Source organism: Ceratotherium simum, chromosome 10 (assembly GCF_057802395.1).
Source record: "Ceratotherium simum simum isolate JZ-2026a chromosome 10, ASM5780239v1, whole genome shotgun sequence".
Classification (NCBI taxonomy): Eukaryota; Metazoa; Chordata; class Mammalia; order Perissodactyla; family Rhinocerotidae; genus Ceratotherium; species Ceratotherium simum.
The window spans coordinates 73,045,710-73,062,989 of NC_141909.1; the positions used below are offsets into that span (position 1 = coordinate 73,045,710).

Genomic DNA, 17,280 nt, shown 5'->3' on the forward strand with positions numbered 1-17,280 from the left:
TTGAATTAGAGGTAGGGATTTATAGCCCAGTGTTTGGGGCTAAAGTTTGAATTTTGAATTTTTTGGTTATATGACTTTGGGCGAAATACTTAATCTCTCTGAGAACCAGTTTTCTCATCCGTAAGGTGGGGTGCACCCTCACTAGGTTACCACAAGGATTAAATGACATCCCTGAAGAGATTAGCAGACTAAGTGCCCTGTAACTGTCAGCTGTGTGGTTATTCTTTTCCTCCTACTGTTGGGATCTCTGACGTGGCTTATAGCTTTAAAATGGCTGCTCCAGGACCATGCTTGGAAAGGAGAGGCGATTGGCCTTCTGATTAGATTCCCAGAGCTTGTTCGCCTCTTCTCTGAGCATCAGTGTTGTTGGTCATTAAGAGTGTCGTCTCTGGATTTTTTGGTGCCATTTACTTAACTGTTAACCATTGGCAAGTCACTTAACTTCTTGGGGCTTCAGTTTCCTTGTTGGTGAAATGGGATAATAATAGCATCTATCCACAGGAGTGTTATTAGGAGTAAATGAGATAATACATCTAAGCTCTTAACCAAGGCTTGCCTGGCACAAAGCAAACTTTCAAAACTGGGTCAGCCATATTTTACCAACAGCCTCCCTTCTCCCTCCTGTGGTCCTCAGCCCACCCGTGGGCAGTGACATGTGGGGACTGTAGTGGAGCTGATTTGGGAGCCTCGGCTGCAGCCTTCAGCTCTGTGCTCTCTTCACTTGATGGAATAATGGCTTCCGAGGAAGAAACACCTCGAATCCGATTTGTTTGCTTAAATTCAAGCTCTAATTGCTTTGGGAAGAAGCCCACGTTGGCTGAAATCATTCCTTGTTTTGTTTTTCCTTGCCCCTGTCGGGCAATGCTTAATTTCAGTCAGACCTCGTGATTAGCCGGGGAAGAAGAATTTGCCAAGAAAAGAAAATAGCAGCCTGGTCTCTTCAGAACTCAAACAAGGAAACTGCTATGTGATCAGTGCTCCTTCTGGACAGCCTTGCTTCCTTCTTTTTCCTGTGTAAGAAAATTTAAATTGAACAAATCCGAGCCAATAATAGATAAATCCGGCTTCTCCCTGAGAGCTGACGTGCAGGCGACCTCGTGGCAGCAGAGGCTCTGGTCAATGCTGGGTCCCCCCAGTTCAGGCGCTCTCCGGGAAGGCTTGTTCTGTTCCAGCTGCAGCCTAGTGGAAAAGAACCAGGTGAGTAGGCAGATTCCTGGGGTGCCCGGCGGCTCGCTGCTGCCTCCTGCCTAAATGCAAGCCCCCAAATTGAGCACGGCGGTACCTCTCATCCTAGCACGTTTTTCATTAGCAAAAACATGTATATGTTGATCCCTTCTACTTGACCCTCTCGCACCAACTCTTTCCTCCTCCTGCTCATTTCTAAACGCCTTGGAAAGCCACCTACTTCCACCCTCAAACTCCTTCCCTTTGTCCAGTCCTCACCACTGTCACCCCCGCAATTCTGTGCCAGCCACACAGAACTGCTCACAGTTCCCAGAGCTCCACCTTTCTCTCTTGCCTAGGGGCCTGGCCTCATGCTCTTCTCTCTTTCTCCCTCTCTTTCATTTCTAATTGTGATAAGATCCACAAAACATAAAATTTACCATTTTTAAAAGTACAGTTCTGTGGTCTTAAGTCCATTCACCTTGTTGTACAACCATCACCCACCATCCATTTCCAGAATACTTTTCATCTCACAAAACTAAAACTCTGTCCTCAAACAACAACTCTCCATTCCCCCTTCCCCTCAGCCCCTAGCAACCACCATTCTACTTTCTGTCTCTATGAATTTGACTCCTCTAGGAGCCTCATATAAGTGGAATCACATAGTATTTGTCTTTTTGTGACTTAGCTTAATGTTCTCAAAGTTCATCTGTGTTGTAGCAGCTCTTCCTTCCCATAAGGTCTCCTTTCAAATGGCTGTGTCCTATTCATCTGTCAGGCCTCAGTACGAATTCCTTTCCTCTAGAAGCTCCCCCACTGACCTCCCAGGCCAGTGCTCCCACAATGCTTTGCACCCCTCCTGCCAGGGGAGAGCTGAGCACTGAAGGGTCAGAGCCTGGAGACCCCTCTGCCTCCCATTGGAACGTAAGCTCCTTCAGGCGCAGGCTCCTTTCCATGCCCAGTTGTATCCCTAGTGGTGCATCTGAGCACTGTGCCCGGCACAGAGTGGTGCTCAACCAATACTGTAGAGTGAATGTTAAATAAACTTTCCCTGGAAGTATCCACTGACGATTGCCAGCAAAGACCTTGGGACCACATCTGAATATTCTTGGTCTTTCAGGGCACGAGGTATACTTACCCACCTTTGCTGAAGTGTGGCTTGTGTCTAGGGCGCTATCCTCCACCTGGTCACTGGATTCTAAGGCCCGTCCCGCGATCTCTCCTTGGTCAGCAGCCCCTCCTTCTCTCTGAGAGCACAAAGGTGATCTATACCCCCTTTGCTCCATGTACATTTCCCGGATCATTCACTCGCCTTCCTGGTACCATTGCTCTGGAGATGACTTCCCAGTCTGCCTCTCCCGGCCTCACTTCAGCCTGCACAGCCTGGGAAGCACCTACTCCTGGCCACAAACCCTGGCCATTGTGTGTCTCAGCCAGTTAACACTAGCACCATCATTCGGGCCTGTGTTCTGGGAAGGATGCTTGATTCCACAATAATCTACCCACTGCCAATAGCTTCTACTTAGTGTTTGGAGCACGTTAAAGCCACACCTTTCCTTTCTCTGCTTGTATAAAAGCTCTTCTCCATGAAATGCTCAGGTGAAAGCCCTTGGTCTTTTTACTGTAGGGTACTGGACAGAGCAACGGGATCATGTTCCCGCCTTACCGCCAAACAGTGGTTGGACTTTGGGCAAATCACATGTCCTCCCCAAGGCTCAGTTTCCCCATCTGTAAGTGGCAATAACACATAGTACGTCTCCAGGGATGTTGTGAGTGATTTAGTAATTTAGTAATTTCTTACGTAAATGGCCCTGGGTGGAAGATCCTCAACATTTTTTGACATTGAATAAGGTGTGTGCTATTTGAGAAGGTTGGACCCCACTAAGATAATGTAGGTGAAGTATCTTGTAAAACTAACATGGGTGGACTAACAACAGGGTCATACCCTACCTTCTTCCCATGTTCTCTCTCCCCATCCTCGGTGCCATAGCCAAGCTGTCCAGGGAGTGTTGATTGGATTTCTAGGGAATCCTTGTTGCTCGAAGGATCACAGGCAGTAGATGCTCTCTTAACTGAACTGATAGATTAACTGACTCTCCACAAATACCCTGCCAAATGCCCACAGCCCTCCACATGTTCATGTCTGGTGGATGGCGCTTCTGCTCCCAACAGTTGAGGGTTGAGTCGTGTGCCTCACAAGAATCAGCTGTATTTGTTCCCAAACCTGGGTATGCCAGTTGTACATTTTACTGTGATTATAAATTTATTTAAAGAAAATGAAAATTGATGAAATTACTGTGAAAAAGTTTGTGAAAACAGATGAATACTTTGAGACTAGATGAGGGTGATATTGAATTGAAGATAGATGAAACAACTGTTAAAGCTTGGGGAAAATTATAAAAATCTAGAAGGCTACTGTGCTCATATTGCTTTGCAAATATCTTTAAGTTCTTGCTCTACTTAAAAAAAAACCCCAGAAACTGAAAGTCATATATAATGCATTTACTGTATGGAAGACTGTGCTGAACTCATCTCCTACTTGAAGAAAAAGCCTTGGCCCTACATCAAAAGATTGGGGAATGAATGTATCTTTTACTGTTGCAAATTGAAATAAAACACTTATAGGATGTACATATCATTTTTCAATGGTCTCCTGACTTAAAAGATTTTTTAAAATTATTCCAACAACATTTGTTGTTGATCCAGTTGGATGAGAGGGTTTCTGCTGTTTCACCTCCTGGTTGGGACGCTCTAGCACCCCTCTCTGGTCCCTTTCTTTCACTGCCCACATCTCACTTTCCGTTCCACTCACTCAGCCATGCAACAAAGAGTGGTGGAGAATCAGACCCAGCTCTGAGCTCGGAGCTGACTTTCCAGGCTGCCTCTACTTGGAGTGGACCAAAGCAAGAGAGTTTGAGCATCTTGCTGTGGCCGCTCCCTGATGTGCGTGAGATGTTTGTTTATGTTGTTTGAAAGCCTTTTCCAACCTCACACCCCACAGCAGTTTCAGTGCTGTGGACTAAATTGTGTCCCCCAAAATTCATATGTGGATGCCCTAACCCCCAACGTGATGGTATTTGAAGATGGGGCCTTTGGGAGGTAATGAGGGTTGATGAGGTCATGAGAGTGGGGCCCCTATGGTAGGATTAGTGGCTTTTAAGAAGAGGAAGAGAGGGATATTGCTTTCTCTCCACCATGTGAGGACACAGCGAGAAAGTGGCTGCCTGCAAACCAGGAAGAAGGCCCTCACATGGAACAGAATTGGCCAGAAACTTGATCTTGGACTTCCAGCCTCCAGAACTGTGAGGAATAAATGGCTGTTTCTTAAGCCCCCCAGTCTGTGGTATTTTTTTGTGTGTGTGTGAGGAAGATCAGCCCTGAGCTAACATCCATGCTAATCCTCCTCTTTTTGCTGAGGAAGACCGGCTCTGAGCTAACATCTATTGCCAATCCTCCTTTTTTTCCCCAAAGCCCCAGTAGATAGTTGTACGTCATAGCTGCACATCCTTCTAGTTGCTGTATGTGGGACGCGGCCTTAGCATGGCCAGAGAAGCGGTGCGTCGGTGCGCGCCCGGGATCCGAACCCGGGCCGCCAGTAGCAGAGAGCGTGCACTTAACCGCTAAGCCAGGGGACCGGCCCCAGTCTGTGGTATTTTGTTACAGCAGCCTGAGCTGACTAATACTCTGAGGAGACACTTGACTAAAACCAAAGCAGGTCCTGTGAAGGTGTTTAAAGAACGGTGCTGACAGTAATGATGCTGATGACGCCAAACCCCAGATATCTGGGACAGAGGAGCCCCTTTCCTATGTAGTCTCTGACTCCAACACACTGTCACGCTCACCATCTCATTAGATTCCAGACCCTCCTGGGAGATCTCCAGGTGTACAAACAGGAGTTTAAATGACTTGTCTGAGCTCACACTGTTTTCAAAGACAGACCTGTGACTATAACCCAAGACCATGTCATTTTCTAACAAGCCAACCACATTTTAGATTCATGGCTCTGAGCCATTTTCTGACATGATACGCATGATGGTTTCTATGTATGATGCGCTCGGATTTTGACAGCATCTGAAGCATTTTACTATTTGACCTACTGGAACAGACATTGCTAGTTGTCTACCAAAAACCCTTTCTTGCCTTCTTCCTTAGTTACAGAACTTACAGGTTCTCTTGCAGCTATGTGTGGCCATGGGACTAAGTTCTAGCCAATGAGATGTAAGCAGGAGTGTGTAGGACCTCCTGGAAAAGTCCATAAAAGGAGCGGATCTGGCTGGAAGTCTCACCTCTTTTGCCCTGGACCCCTGCTTTCCACACCCCTGGTTTTTTGCACCACCTGGAGTATGGGTAGAAGGTGGGATACCCCAGCAGCCATCAGTACCATAAGGTGACTGTGAGGACAGAAGACTAAGATAGTGGGGAAGAAGGATGTAGAAGGGGCCTGGGCTCTTGATGACCAGGGAGCCACTGCACCAAGGATCTGGGGTGGTATAATCATACATGTGGCCCCGTGGCCTAGATCTAAATCCCATGATGTGAGGAATGGCAGGTGACACGGAAGGGGCTGTTTGTTTAGGCCTCTTAGTGATTGGGACCCAAGAAGGCCAGTGTGGGGCTTGGGGAACAAAACACCTTCACAGAAGTGGAGAGAGAGGTATTCATTCATTCACCCTACTTCTCTGTAGAATCCAGCCACATCCCAGTGCAAGGAGACCCGGAGGGCACACAGGGCCTTTGTGGTACCCCAGGCTTTCACAGCTTTGGGAGCCCCAGGGCCTGCCCCCCACCCCATGCCCTCATGAGGTCAGACTGGTTGACAGGGCTCCTACAGGAGGAAGAGTGAGGTGGTTCTGCCCCAAGCTGCCTTGCAGGCAGCAACATCAGTCATGGAAATCAAGATGAAGAACCTGAGAGGGTGACCCTTGACCACATGGGATGACCAGACAAAACTGGGGCTCCATAGAGTGTTCTGAGTCGTGCAGATAGGACATTAAACTGGTGAGATTTGAGTTGTGACCTTGTTATACTCACAGGCTGGGGGCCTTACAGACAAGTGCCTTATGCTGATGACAGGGCAGCCTGAGATGCCTCAGCGGGGAAAGGCTGCCTTATTTCAGGAGGGCCCTTGCTCTGACCTGGGTGTTTCTTTCAGGCTGACCTGCCATTGCAAAATGCTTACCATCGATTTATGTCTTCTTTCATTTCAACTTCAAGGATGGAGTCTTCTGGGGAGCAAGGGTTAAGAGGTCTTTTCAGGCCGGAAGAAGAAGAAGGAGATAAGGGAATGGGAACCCATGATCACACTGGTAAGAGAGAACGAGGATAACTTGTCAGTTACATGGATTTTCCACGTTAGGACGAGATCCAGGCTGGCTGAATCTGTTAGATAACAAGCGCGTTTTCCCCTGAGCTTTCACTCGATTTTCAAACTACCAACTCATGTGTGATATTTTCCAGGTGAATGATTTTCTGCATTCAGTCAACTTATTTTAGTCGTGGTTGTGTTTGATATGCTGGCATCCTGGAAGAACCCCTACTGACATCCAGAATCCAATCAATACATTCAGTTTTGCAAAACAGATGTTCAGAGAAACATAACATTTTTAGGGCTTGAATGAAACAAAGATCAGCTAATCCCACCCCTCATTTTATAGATCAGAGGAAGTGATGGCTGGAGGGCACACAACTAATGCAGGTGAACTTGAGAGTAGAACTCAGGTCACCCTAATTCATAAACAGTGCTGCTCTTGGCTCTGTAATTTCATATCGACTGGCCCAGGTACACTATATAAGGGCTGAGGGTTTTTTTTTTTTTCCTGTGTGTTTTTCTTGGAAAGAATTTACAGACTGTTTCCTGAGGTACTTGCAGTCAAACTGGACAGAATAATAAACACAGACACACCTAACGGTTTCCTTACACAAGATCGAGGTCACTCATGAAGTCTGTGCCTCTCTCTCTCTCTCACCCTTGGAGAGTGAACATCATATAAGTTATATATTTTGATTTTGTTGACCTGAGCACTCTTCCTCACCTCCCCTTGCCCTCTCCCCTTCTCCTCCTTTCTCCCCTCTTCCTTTCACCTTGCCTCCCTCAGCTCCCTTCTTCCTACACCTGAACTTGCAGTCTGGTTTCTCTGGGTCGGGTGGGGAGCAGAGCGTCCAATCCCTGGCTTATGTGCGTGTCTGCACATTTCCTCATCTGCTCTTTGCTTTCTTGTCTTCCCACCTACCCCCTGGCTTTTGCTTTCCAAATTGTGGGTCTATCAAAATTAATGAACTCACTTATTTTCTCTATATCAAACGCACACTGAAATTGCTATATTTCTAAATAGGCTGAAGAGTGCCACGTGGCAGGTGCTGAAGTCTCCTGAGAGCTGCCCCAGCACCGCCCCAAAACCTTGGGAAGGCTTGTGAGAACAAGACGGGGGAAGGCGAGGGGACCCTGACAAGACAGAAGGTTTTCTTGATCTATGCATTTCCTGTTCCTTTTATTTCCTATTTTGAACATGTTTGGGGCTCTATGCGGAAGTCTGTGTCGATTCTGCTGTGTGATTAGTATTCTAGGAGGCTGCCAAGGAAAAACCGAAGACACATTATTTTGCTGGCAGAGCAGGTGTCCTGCTTTGAATTGTAACACAACCAGTGAGCAATAGCTCATGAAATGACCTTCTTTTCAATTTATTAAAGGGCAGGCACTTCTTGGAAATCTATATATTTCCCTGAGCTCTAAATCAAGACTGCATCTCCCAGGCTCTCTCAAAACCTCTTGCTCCGATTTTGACTTTCATAGACTTGGGCACTAAAGTGATCATTTTTTCCTTTCGCTCATTAGGAAGCCCAGCTTTTGAATGTATTTCCTAATGACAAGTGTGTGCTGTGGGCTGAATTTGCAGTATCTATCTCTCTCAGATGAGACAGCTGGGTTGAGCACGGTGCTGAGTCTCCTTGTGTCCCGAGGCCATGACAACAGCCTTTAGTTGGTCAAAGGAGGAAAAAGTCAAGTGATGCTGGGAGATCAGCTCCAACTCTCCCCCAGATGGACCATGCCCTCCTGGCCCTGGTCTGTAGCATGATCTTGAGACACGCTTTTATTCTGGGCCATGCCTTGACTCGTTCAGGCAGCAGTTTGTATTCCCTGCTGATCTGCCTGGAAGCTACAAAGTAAACACAGATGAATGGGATGTGCCAGGACCAACCTTAGCACTGGCTTTTTCCTCCACCATGTCGTCTTTCTCCTCCTGGGTCCATTGCAGGAACATCCCCTTCCAGTACTGGGTGAGAAGACATGCTCTGGGGGTCTGTCAAAATTTCATAGGGGACCCTAGGGTGGCTCCAGGAGGCAGGAGTGAAAATATCCCAGGCGCTACTCTGCCCAAAGCTCCCTGGAAGAGTAGAGATAAATTAAGAAATAATAAGCACAAGATGGAAGTTAGCCTGTCTTCTAATCAGAGCAAAGCTTTGCTAGGTCTCCTTAATCCTTGCTAACTTAATCAAATTCAGTTCTGCTTCTGTAGTTCCGTAAGAAACAATTCCAGGGCCATTGGCCCTGGAGACTCAAGCCTAGAATGCCTCCTACAAAATGTACACGGGGGGAATAAGCTACTCAATAAGATACTAAGAACTTGCAGCATAAATTCAAAATAGTTCTAGCACCTGCTTCAAGAATCATCTGCTAGGGAGACAAGTTAACCTGCTGAAACAGGTGTAGAGCCTCTCTGAGCAGGAAGTCAGGTGAATATCATTACAGCCCGCTCAGGCTGGGCCTTTCTGCACACACAGCTCCCCAGCCCTGAGTTGTTCCTGCCCAGACATGACCCTATGATAACACATTTCCTTACCAAACTCCCTGCCTTGTCTAACTGAGTTCTCTAAGTTTAAATATCTTTGATTTTGCTAATTTTTGTGAAAGTAAGCTGACTTTACGGTATGGACTGAATTGTGTCCGCCCCCCTCAAATTCATATGTTGAATCCCTAACCCCCCATGTGACTGTATTTGGAGATAGGGCCTTTAAGGAAGTAATTAAAGGTTAAATGAGGTCATAAGGGTGGGGCCCTAATATGATAGGATTGGGGTCCTTATAAGAAGAGATGCCCGAGAGCTCTCTCTTTTTCGGTCATGTGAGGACACAGCAAGAAGGTGGCAGTCTGCAACCCAGGAAGGCAGCCCTCACCAGAACCAGACCATGCTGGCTCCCTGATCTCAGACTTCCGTCTGCAGAACTGCTCACATGCGAGAAATAAAGTTCTGTTGCCTAAGCTGCCCAGTCTGTGGTCTTTTGTTATGGCAGCCTGTGCCAACTAGTACACTTTACCTCAGAGAATTCATGACTCAATGGAGGCTCCATCTGAGGCCCTGAACTGGGACTGAGGTGGTGGCCAGGTGGACGTTCCATACCTATGTACTCCCCGTCCATGCTCTACAGGCGCACAGTGTGGTCGAGGGAGGACGACAGCAGAACCTTTTCTTCTTCTATCATCTCCAAACTAATGAGATAAGAGAGGAGAAGAGATGCTCCAAGGCTGCTACAGCATGAAAGGGACACTGGATCAATACTCCATTAATTAAAGTTTGGCTATAGAAGCCAGGTTAATCTCCTGAATTATTCTTGGTACCATTCTCTCCCTGCCTCCAACCACACAAGACCCCCTCCAAATTCCCCAGTTCCAGCCCCAAAATATCAAACAAGATATAATGGAAACCATCTTATGGATGATGGGTCTTGGGAGAGGATCAAGAGATTGGAAAGAACCATCTGGCCAGAGTTCAGGTCCCACCCCTAGCACAGAGTCCTTTCAACTTCAGTGAAAAAAATCTTAAACTTACTACGCTTCTAAACTTACGCTAAAATATCAGATCAATTCAAAGAAAACAATCATCCATTTACAAGAAAAATGAAGACTTCCAATATCTTCCTTTATTCTGTGCAGGCAATATACACACCTTGTTTTCCTCAACAGCAGAATTGTAACACTGCTTTCCTCTTTTGAGTAATTCAGAGGGCTTCTGGGAGGATTGACTTGATCAAAGCTATGAAAATTATTTTAATTCTTTTATAGATTCTTAAACTCTAAAACGGTACTCACGATGTCACCATGCTGACATGGGCCCACCAGAAGGTCACATCTAAATCAGAGGAAAGAATACATCTGAGTACGGTGGGAGAGTTACCATCATGATGCTAGATGCTGTATAATGGTTCCTACCGGGTGGAGTCAGATGCAGATGAGGGTCCAGCGCTGACAGAGGTACTGGAATCATCGGTCTTGCTACATTAATTTGATAAGTGTTCACTGAGTACTCACTACGTGTAAGACCTCATGCCAGGTCCAAAGACATCCAAAATGGGACCCATGCAAGGTGCTTCCAAACCTGCAGGTTTGGTAAGCCTGCAGGAGTAGGCAAGTAATCAAAACTGATTTTTAAAATAGCCTGGTAAAAGCTATGCTCCCAGTACCTGGACGGCAATGCAAGGCAGATCACTCTTACTTCTAAATTCTGATTTCTCTTACTTTAGCATTTAAACTTCTCCTGTGGTGGAACAGGAAAAGGTGACTAAAGGGAAGTGTGTAAATATTTACCTCTTCATTGGTTTTACAGAAATGTATTTAATGGAATATTATATAGCCATTTAAAAATGCTAAATAAAACTAAATATGCTTATTTGGAAAGTTGTCTAAAAGATACAAAGAAAAAAAAAGTCCTGAAAATTATGTATTGTGTATGTGCCCCTGTATATACATGTATATATATGAACAGAAACTTTCTGGAAGGAAATTCAAATTCATTAACAGTGTTACTAACATGCAGAAAAAGCAGGTTAGGTGATAGGGGAGGTGGGAGAAAGAGCTACTACTTTTTATTTTCCATTCGTTTGTGCTATTTGATTTTTTTCTAAACACGAGCACTTTTACAATTGTATGAAAGGTTTTAAAATTTTAAATATATTTTTATTACCAAAGCAATATGTATCCAGAAAAATTAGAAAAGACAGATTTCCAAAAAGAAGAAAACATATCTATAACCTCTTCTACAAAGAGATAACATTTATTAAGACCTTGGTGTATACCTATCCAGATTTTTAATTTCCATATGCTTCTTTGTTTTAACAAAGATAGATTCATACTGTAATATTGTTTTGCAATCTTATTTTTTCATTTAATAATTTGTCATGAATATTTTTCCTATAAATACGTTTTCATGTATAGCATCATTATTTAATGACTAAGTGATATTTCAATGTATTATACCATCATATATTTAATCAATTCCCCTTACGTTGGACATCTAGGGTGTCTCTATTTTTCTCTTTCTTTTAAAAACAAAGTATTGATTCACAAAATTGTAACCAAATCTTTGTGCACATTTCTTATTATTTCTTTCAGTCAAATCCTTAGAAGTAAAATTTCTGGTTCTAAGCTTTAGATACATATTGTCAACCTGCCCTTCAGATAGTAAACACCAATTTACCCTCTATCCAAGAGTAGATAAGTGCCCATTTTACAGTATCCTTGCCAACAACGAATACTTCCATGAAAATGTTTTTCTTTAAATCCATTCTTAAAGAGTTTTAAGAGGCCCTCTTCTCACTGTACAATTTAATTTTACCAACTGGAATAGTAAACTGAACTGAAGCTGTGCTGGTCACAGTATTTAATGTGAGGAGTTCACTGCCTACTCTCGGGAGGCTGCAGCTCTGGTCCCTGCAGGCCGTGCTCCTTGACATCGCAGACAAGCACAAAGCCTTCCTGGTCAGCCACACAGGCGAGGGCATCTCCTGCTGTCACCATGATGCTGCTGACCTGGGCCTTGTCTCTAGACTGAAAGACACGTGCACAGAGCCCGTCACAGACACACCCACACACACCCACACCCACACACACATACACACACACAGGGCCTATCACAGACAGACACACACACACACACACGCACATACACAGGGCCTATCATAGACACACACGCAGGGCCCATCACAGACACACACACAGGGCCCATCACAGACACACACACACACACACACACACACAGGGCCTATCACAGACACACACACACACACACACACATGCAGACAGGGCCCATCATAGACACACACACACATGCACGCACAGGGCCTGTCACAGACACACCCACAGGGTCGTCACAGACAGACACACACACACACGTGCACAGGGCCCATCACAGACACACCCACAGGGCCCATCACAGATAAAGCTTACCTGTCACACAACGGCAAGTGAAATGCTGCATCCCATATATAATAGGAACTAGCCATTCTGCCTGCATTACTCTTCCAGAGAGACAGAAATGCCATATAGATGAATAAAGCCAAGGATTTGGAGCCGGCAGAGCTGCTGTGTTACATAGTCAGGCTAGTGTCAAAAAAACCCAAACCCAAAGCGTGGAAGTTACTTACAGGAGTGAAGTTTGCAACGGGACAGGCCCGCATCGAGCAGCCTCCAGAAGGTGACAGAGCCTGTGAGGGGGAGGCAATAAGAAGGCGCCTTGGTATTTGTGCTTTGCCAAGGTTCGGTTGCTGAGCTCCCCAGCAGAGCCTCTGAACCTCTGCTGCCGAGCACTGTACCTCACAACACGAGGGGGCTTTTTCTTTTTCCCTTGGCTTATTTTTATCAGAATTATTGGTGTGTATTGGGGAAGGGGGTTCTCTTGGTGGGTTTTGGATCAAATGGCTCAATAGCCTTTCCTTTCTCCACTAATCAAGGGAGCCTTCCTGACAGCGGAGGGCCCCAGCTTGGGCTATGGAGGACAGATACAGAAGTTTGCGCTATGACAATAACTCATATCTTTGTGTGTATGGTTTGTGTGTGTGTGGAAGCACTTATTTTAAACACACCATGGGACTTGGCCTAGTCAAAGGGATTCTCTGGGGGTTCTTTTAGGCCTATTGGTCACAGTTCTTGACTCCTTTATATGTGGGTGTCCATGTAGCAAGCCTCTGTGAAGTGGGGACCCGTGCATGTCGCCTCCTCTCGGGAGCTCCTAAATGACTAGACTGTGGAATCCCCCTCTTCTCTCAGGGGAGACGGGGCTCTGTGCCTGCACCCGGTAAAGCAGAAGCCATGCACCCTCAGGTGGAGGTGGAGAGAGGCCTCCTGGGGCACCGGGAGCCCAGAAGACCTGAAGCTTTGGGGCTGGGCAGCCAGTGAGCAGTGGGAGAAGGCGGCCTGCCTTGCCAATAAGGGGAACACCAACAACCAAATACCCCGGGTCAACACACACAGCCTGAGCCTCCTTGCAACCGCACAACACAGGTGGCTACTTTTAATTCGTGATTTTAACTAAAATCCTAGAGCTTTGGGGTAGGACTTTGGCCCACTCGTTATATTTTACTGAAGCTTGGGGGTCATGTCATTTGTATAATGTCACCAGGCTAGTTAGTGACCTATCTGGACTCAGAAGCCCGTCCTCCAGCTCTCAGGGGGCCCGACTTCCTCGTCTCTAAAGTGAGCGGGTTACGTAGCTATCTCCGCTATATGATTCTTGGCCCTTCTGCTTCCGGCTGGCTGTCAGGCTGCCTGTGGCTGCTCGAGGCAGTGTCCCCCTTACAGGCTGTGCGTGGTGTTTATTTAAGCTGACTGAGTGTCACGCTCTCCTAGGACCGTTAGTGGCCCGTTTCACCTGCAGAGGGCCTCTGAGCGGGCGGCTGGGGCAGGGAGCTTGATTCTCAGGGAGCAGGAATCCTCGCTCCCCGAGTGACTGGGGCCCTAGCTGGCAGGAGCAGCGGGGCCCAGTCAGCCTGGGCTCCCAGGAGGGGGAACGGCCAGAGGGAAACAGCAGAGGGAGAGCCAGAGGGGAGAGACCGCTGAGGGCCCCTTCCCGCTGGACCCTGGCCTGGAACGGCCCCGCGGGGCTCCCCTCTCACCTCCGGGCCCACTGGCGATGAGGGAAGCAGCCGCGGATTCCAAGTTGGCGGCCCGCGTCTTCAGGAAGGTGAGGCAGGAAACGCTTCGGTCTGTGCCTGGGACAAGGATGGGGCTTTGGTCCTGCTCCCCTGCAGCTCACAGCTCTCTGGCACCCTCTCCTGTAGCCGCCCCCATGTCCCGGAGCTGCCCCGGGCCTAGGCCTAAAGCGGGAGCGGTGCCCATGTGGTGCACGCCACCTCGCTGGGCAAGAACCAGCCCGGTCTGGTTGGTGGAGTAAGTCAGATGGGAAGGCTAATGGCCCCTGGTGGCGCAGGGCACCCCGGCATTGCCCCAGGGCCCCAGGACTTTTTGGGGGAGACTGAGATTGGGAAGTTGTTGTGGGCTGGAGGGAGGGGCTGAGAGAGCTGAGAAACCCAAGCAGGTGGGGCATTTCTTCGGGGGCTTTGCCTGGGACTCTGGGGGCACTTCCCAAGAGGTTCCCACTCCCTAGCAATTCCTGGATGGGATGAATACTAACTAACCTTATGTCACCTTTTACCTTTACCAAGATGTAAAACCATGTGAAATCACTTGGTACTGGATTAGTACCATTAGTACCACTAGTCTTATGGTCAGAGGAGGAAACCGAGACTTAGAAAAGTTAAAAGCTTTGCTCAAGGCCATAAAGATGTTCATTCTTTCATTCACTTGTTTGTCATGGACATCTGTGACACCTCTAGTAGGGACCAGGCATGGTGCTGGATGCTGTGGGAAGAAGGGAAGCAGAGAGCCCAGCCAAACCCAAAAGAACTACCCCCGGGAATGAACAAGATGTTGTCGGCATGTGCAGGAGGGGCGTTTACTGAGTGTGGAGAAGGGAGGGTCAGAGAAGGCTCCTCGGGGGAAGCAGCATTTATCTGGAATCTTGAAGGATGGGATAGGCACTGGGCAGAGAAGGGCTGTCTGGGGAGAGGCAGACGTCAAACCCTGGTCTTCAGAGCACAGCGAAGTCAGAGCAACCTCTAAACCCACCGCCTACTTCCCCGGGCTTCTGCTCCTCCTGCTAGACTTTCAGCACCATCAACACAGGGCCATGTCCGTCTTTTTTTACCACTTATCTCTAATCCTCTCATAGTGCTTCATACAGAGAACTCAAATATTTGCTGTTGAATAAAAATCCTACAAACCTACTTAGATGCAAACCTCCAAGAGCCACAGGGAACGCTGCTCCGTGGATGTTGGCAGCGTGGGTGAGGACTCTATCTTTTCCTCCCTGAGTCTGCGGGCTCTGGGGCTACATCGCCCAACCTGGAGGCGAGAGGAATGGTCTCGTATAAGTAAGGGGCTATATAAATAACGGGGTTGGTGCTGGAGTTAAATACACGAAGTGCTGCTCTCATGTCTCACTACCTTGGGGACACCTGTCACTCAGGCCGTTAATGGGTCAACATTATTCACTTTGGCCTGACTCTGAGCTGGGCACCGTGCTGTGCACTTGGGAAACCACAGTGGCCACGGCAGACTCAAGCCCTGCCTGCAAGTGGACAATGATCACAGCTGGATTATCCATTTAATGGACACCTCCTGTGTGCCAGGCACTGGGCTAAGCACTTCTCAACATGACCATGATTAATTATCACAACAATCCTGGGCAGACGTTATGCTCCAGATTTTATAGGCGGTGAGACTGTGGTTTAGAAAGAACCATTTTGCCTAAGATACCCAACTAATAATATACGGAGAGGCTGAGAGTCAAACCCAGACACGTTTGTATCCAAAGCCCATGCCCTTGATTTTGGGCTTTGTGTTAGTTACACTTGGAGGGCTAAGGATTCTCAGAGGCAGAATGGAGGGTCACCAGATGGCAGTGTGGCTCCCGCCTGGCTCCTCCCCAGTGTCCTCCCTGGTGCCTGGGATGCACCACTAATGATGTGGGCTGAGCATTGCCTTACTCTCAGGTTACAGGACTCTCGGGGGGGTATTGCTACAGGGGGCAGGATGGCAGGGGAGTGAAAGAGGAGGAGGCACAGCAAAGATAAACTCCCTTCACTTTGTCACACTCATCCTGGGGGAGGGCCTTGAACGTCCAGGGAATGGGCCTGCATGCTGCTTCCCCACTTACCTATGGGTGGTCTGGGGGAGCATTTCACTTCCCTAAACCTCAGTTTTCTTCATCTGTGATATGGAGACAAGACTCCCTATTTCATAGAGTTTTATCGAGGATTAAATGAGACACTATGTGAATCGTGCTACATGACCTTCCTGTGAAGGCTGAATGGAGACATTGGCGGAGTTGCTCAACAAATCATAGCTGTTACAATTCTTGTTACTTAACTCTCTAGCATCAGTTTCCTCATCTATGAAAATGGGTATAATAGCCCCTATCTTTCAGGGTCAATGTGAGCATGAAATATAATATTAAAAGCACTCAGGAAAATGACATATAAGATTAAATATATTATTTATATAAGTATTGTATTGTTATATTAATTATAATTATCTTATTAAATACTAAATACTGTTTAAATTATTTTATTTATTAAATATTATGTTATAATAAATAAATATGATTATCTATAAACAAGTAAATATTATTATATTATTTTCCTAGATAAAAACCTTAGTCTCTAAGAACTAATAAAATGAATTCAACTAAGTAGCAGAATACAAAGTCAACACACAAAAATCAGTTGCATTTCTATACACTAACAAGGAGCAATATGAAAAGGAAATTACAAAAACAACTCCATTTAAAATAGTGTCAAAAAGAATAAAATATTTAGGAATTAACCAAGGAGGTGAAAGACTTGTACAATGAAAACTACAAAACATTGCTGAAAGAAATTAAAGATATAAATAAATGAAAACGCATCCCATGTTCATGAACTGGCAGACTTAAATTGTTAAAATGTCACTACTACCCAGAGCAATCTACAGATTCAGTGCAATCTCTATCGAAATCCCAATGACGTTTTTTGCGGAAATAGAAAACTCCATCCTATAATTCATATGGAATCTCAAGGGACCCTGAATAGCCAAAACAATCTTCAAAAAGAGAACAAAATTGGAAGACAGTTTCTGATTTAAAAACTTACTATAAAGCTACAGTAATCAAAACAGTGCGGTATTGGCATAAAGACAGAATGTATCGACAAATGGAATGGAATAGACAGCCCAGAAATCAACTCGCACATATATGGTCAAATGATTTTTGACAAGGGTGTTAGGACCATTCAACGGGGGAAAGGATGGTT

The 17,280-nt window shown here is 46.4% G+C and overlaps 1 pseudogene; it reads right to left on the reverse strand.

The window, feature by feature from the left end:
* Window positions 1-971: 971 nt before the first annotated feature.
* Window positions 972-17,280, reverse strand: part of LOC147916178 (cilia- and flagella-associated protein 337-like) — a 134,848-nt pseudogene continuing 118,539 nt past the window's right edge.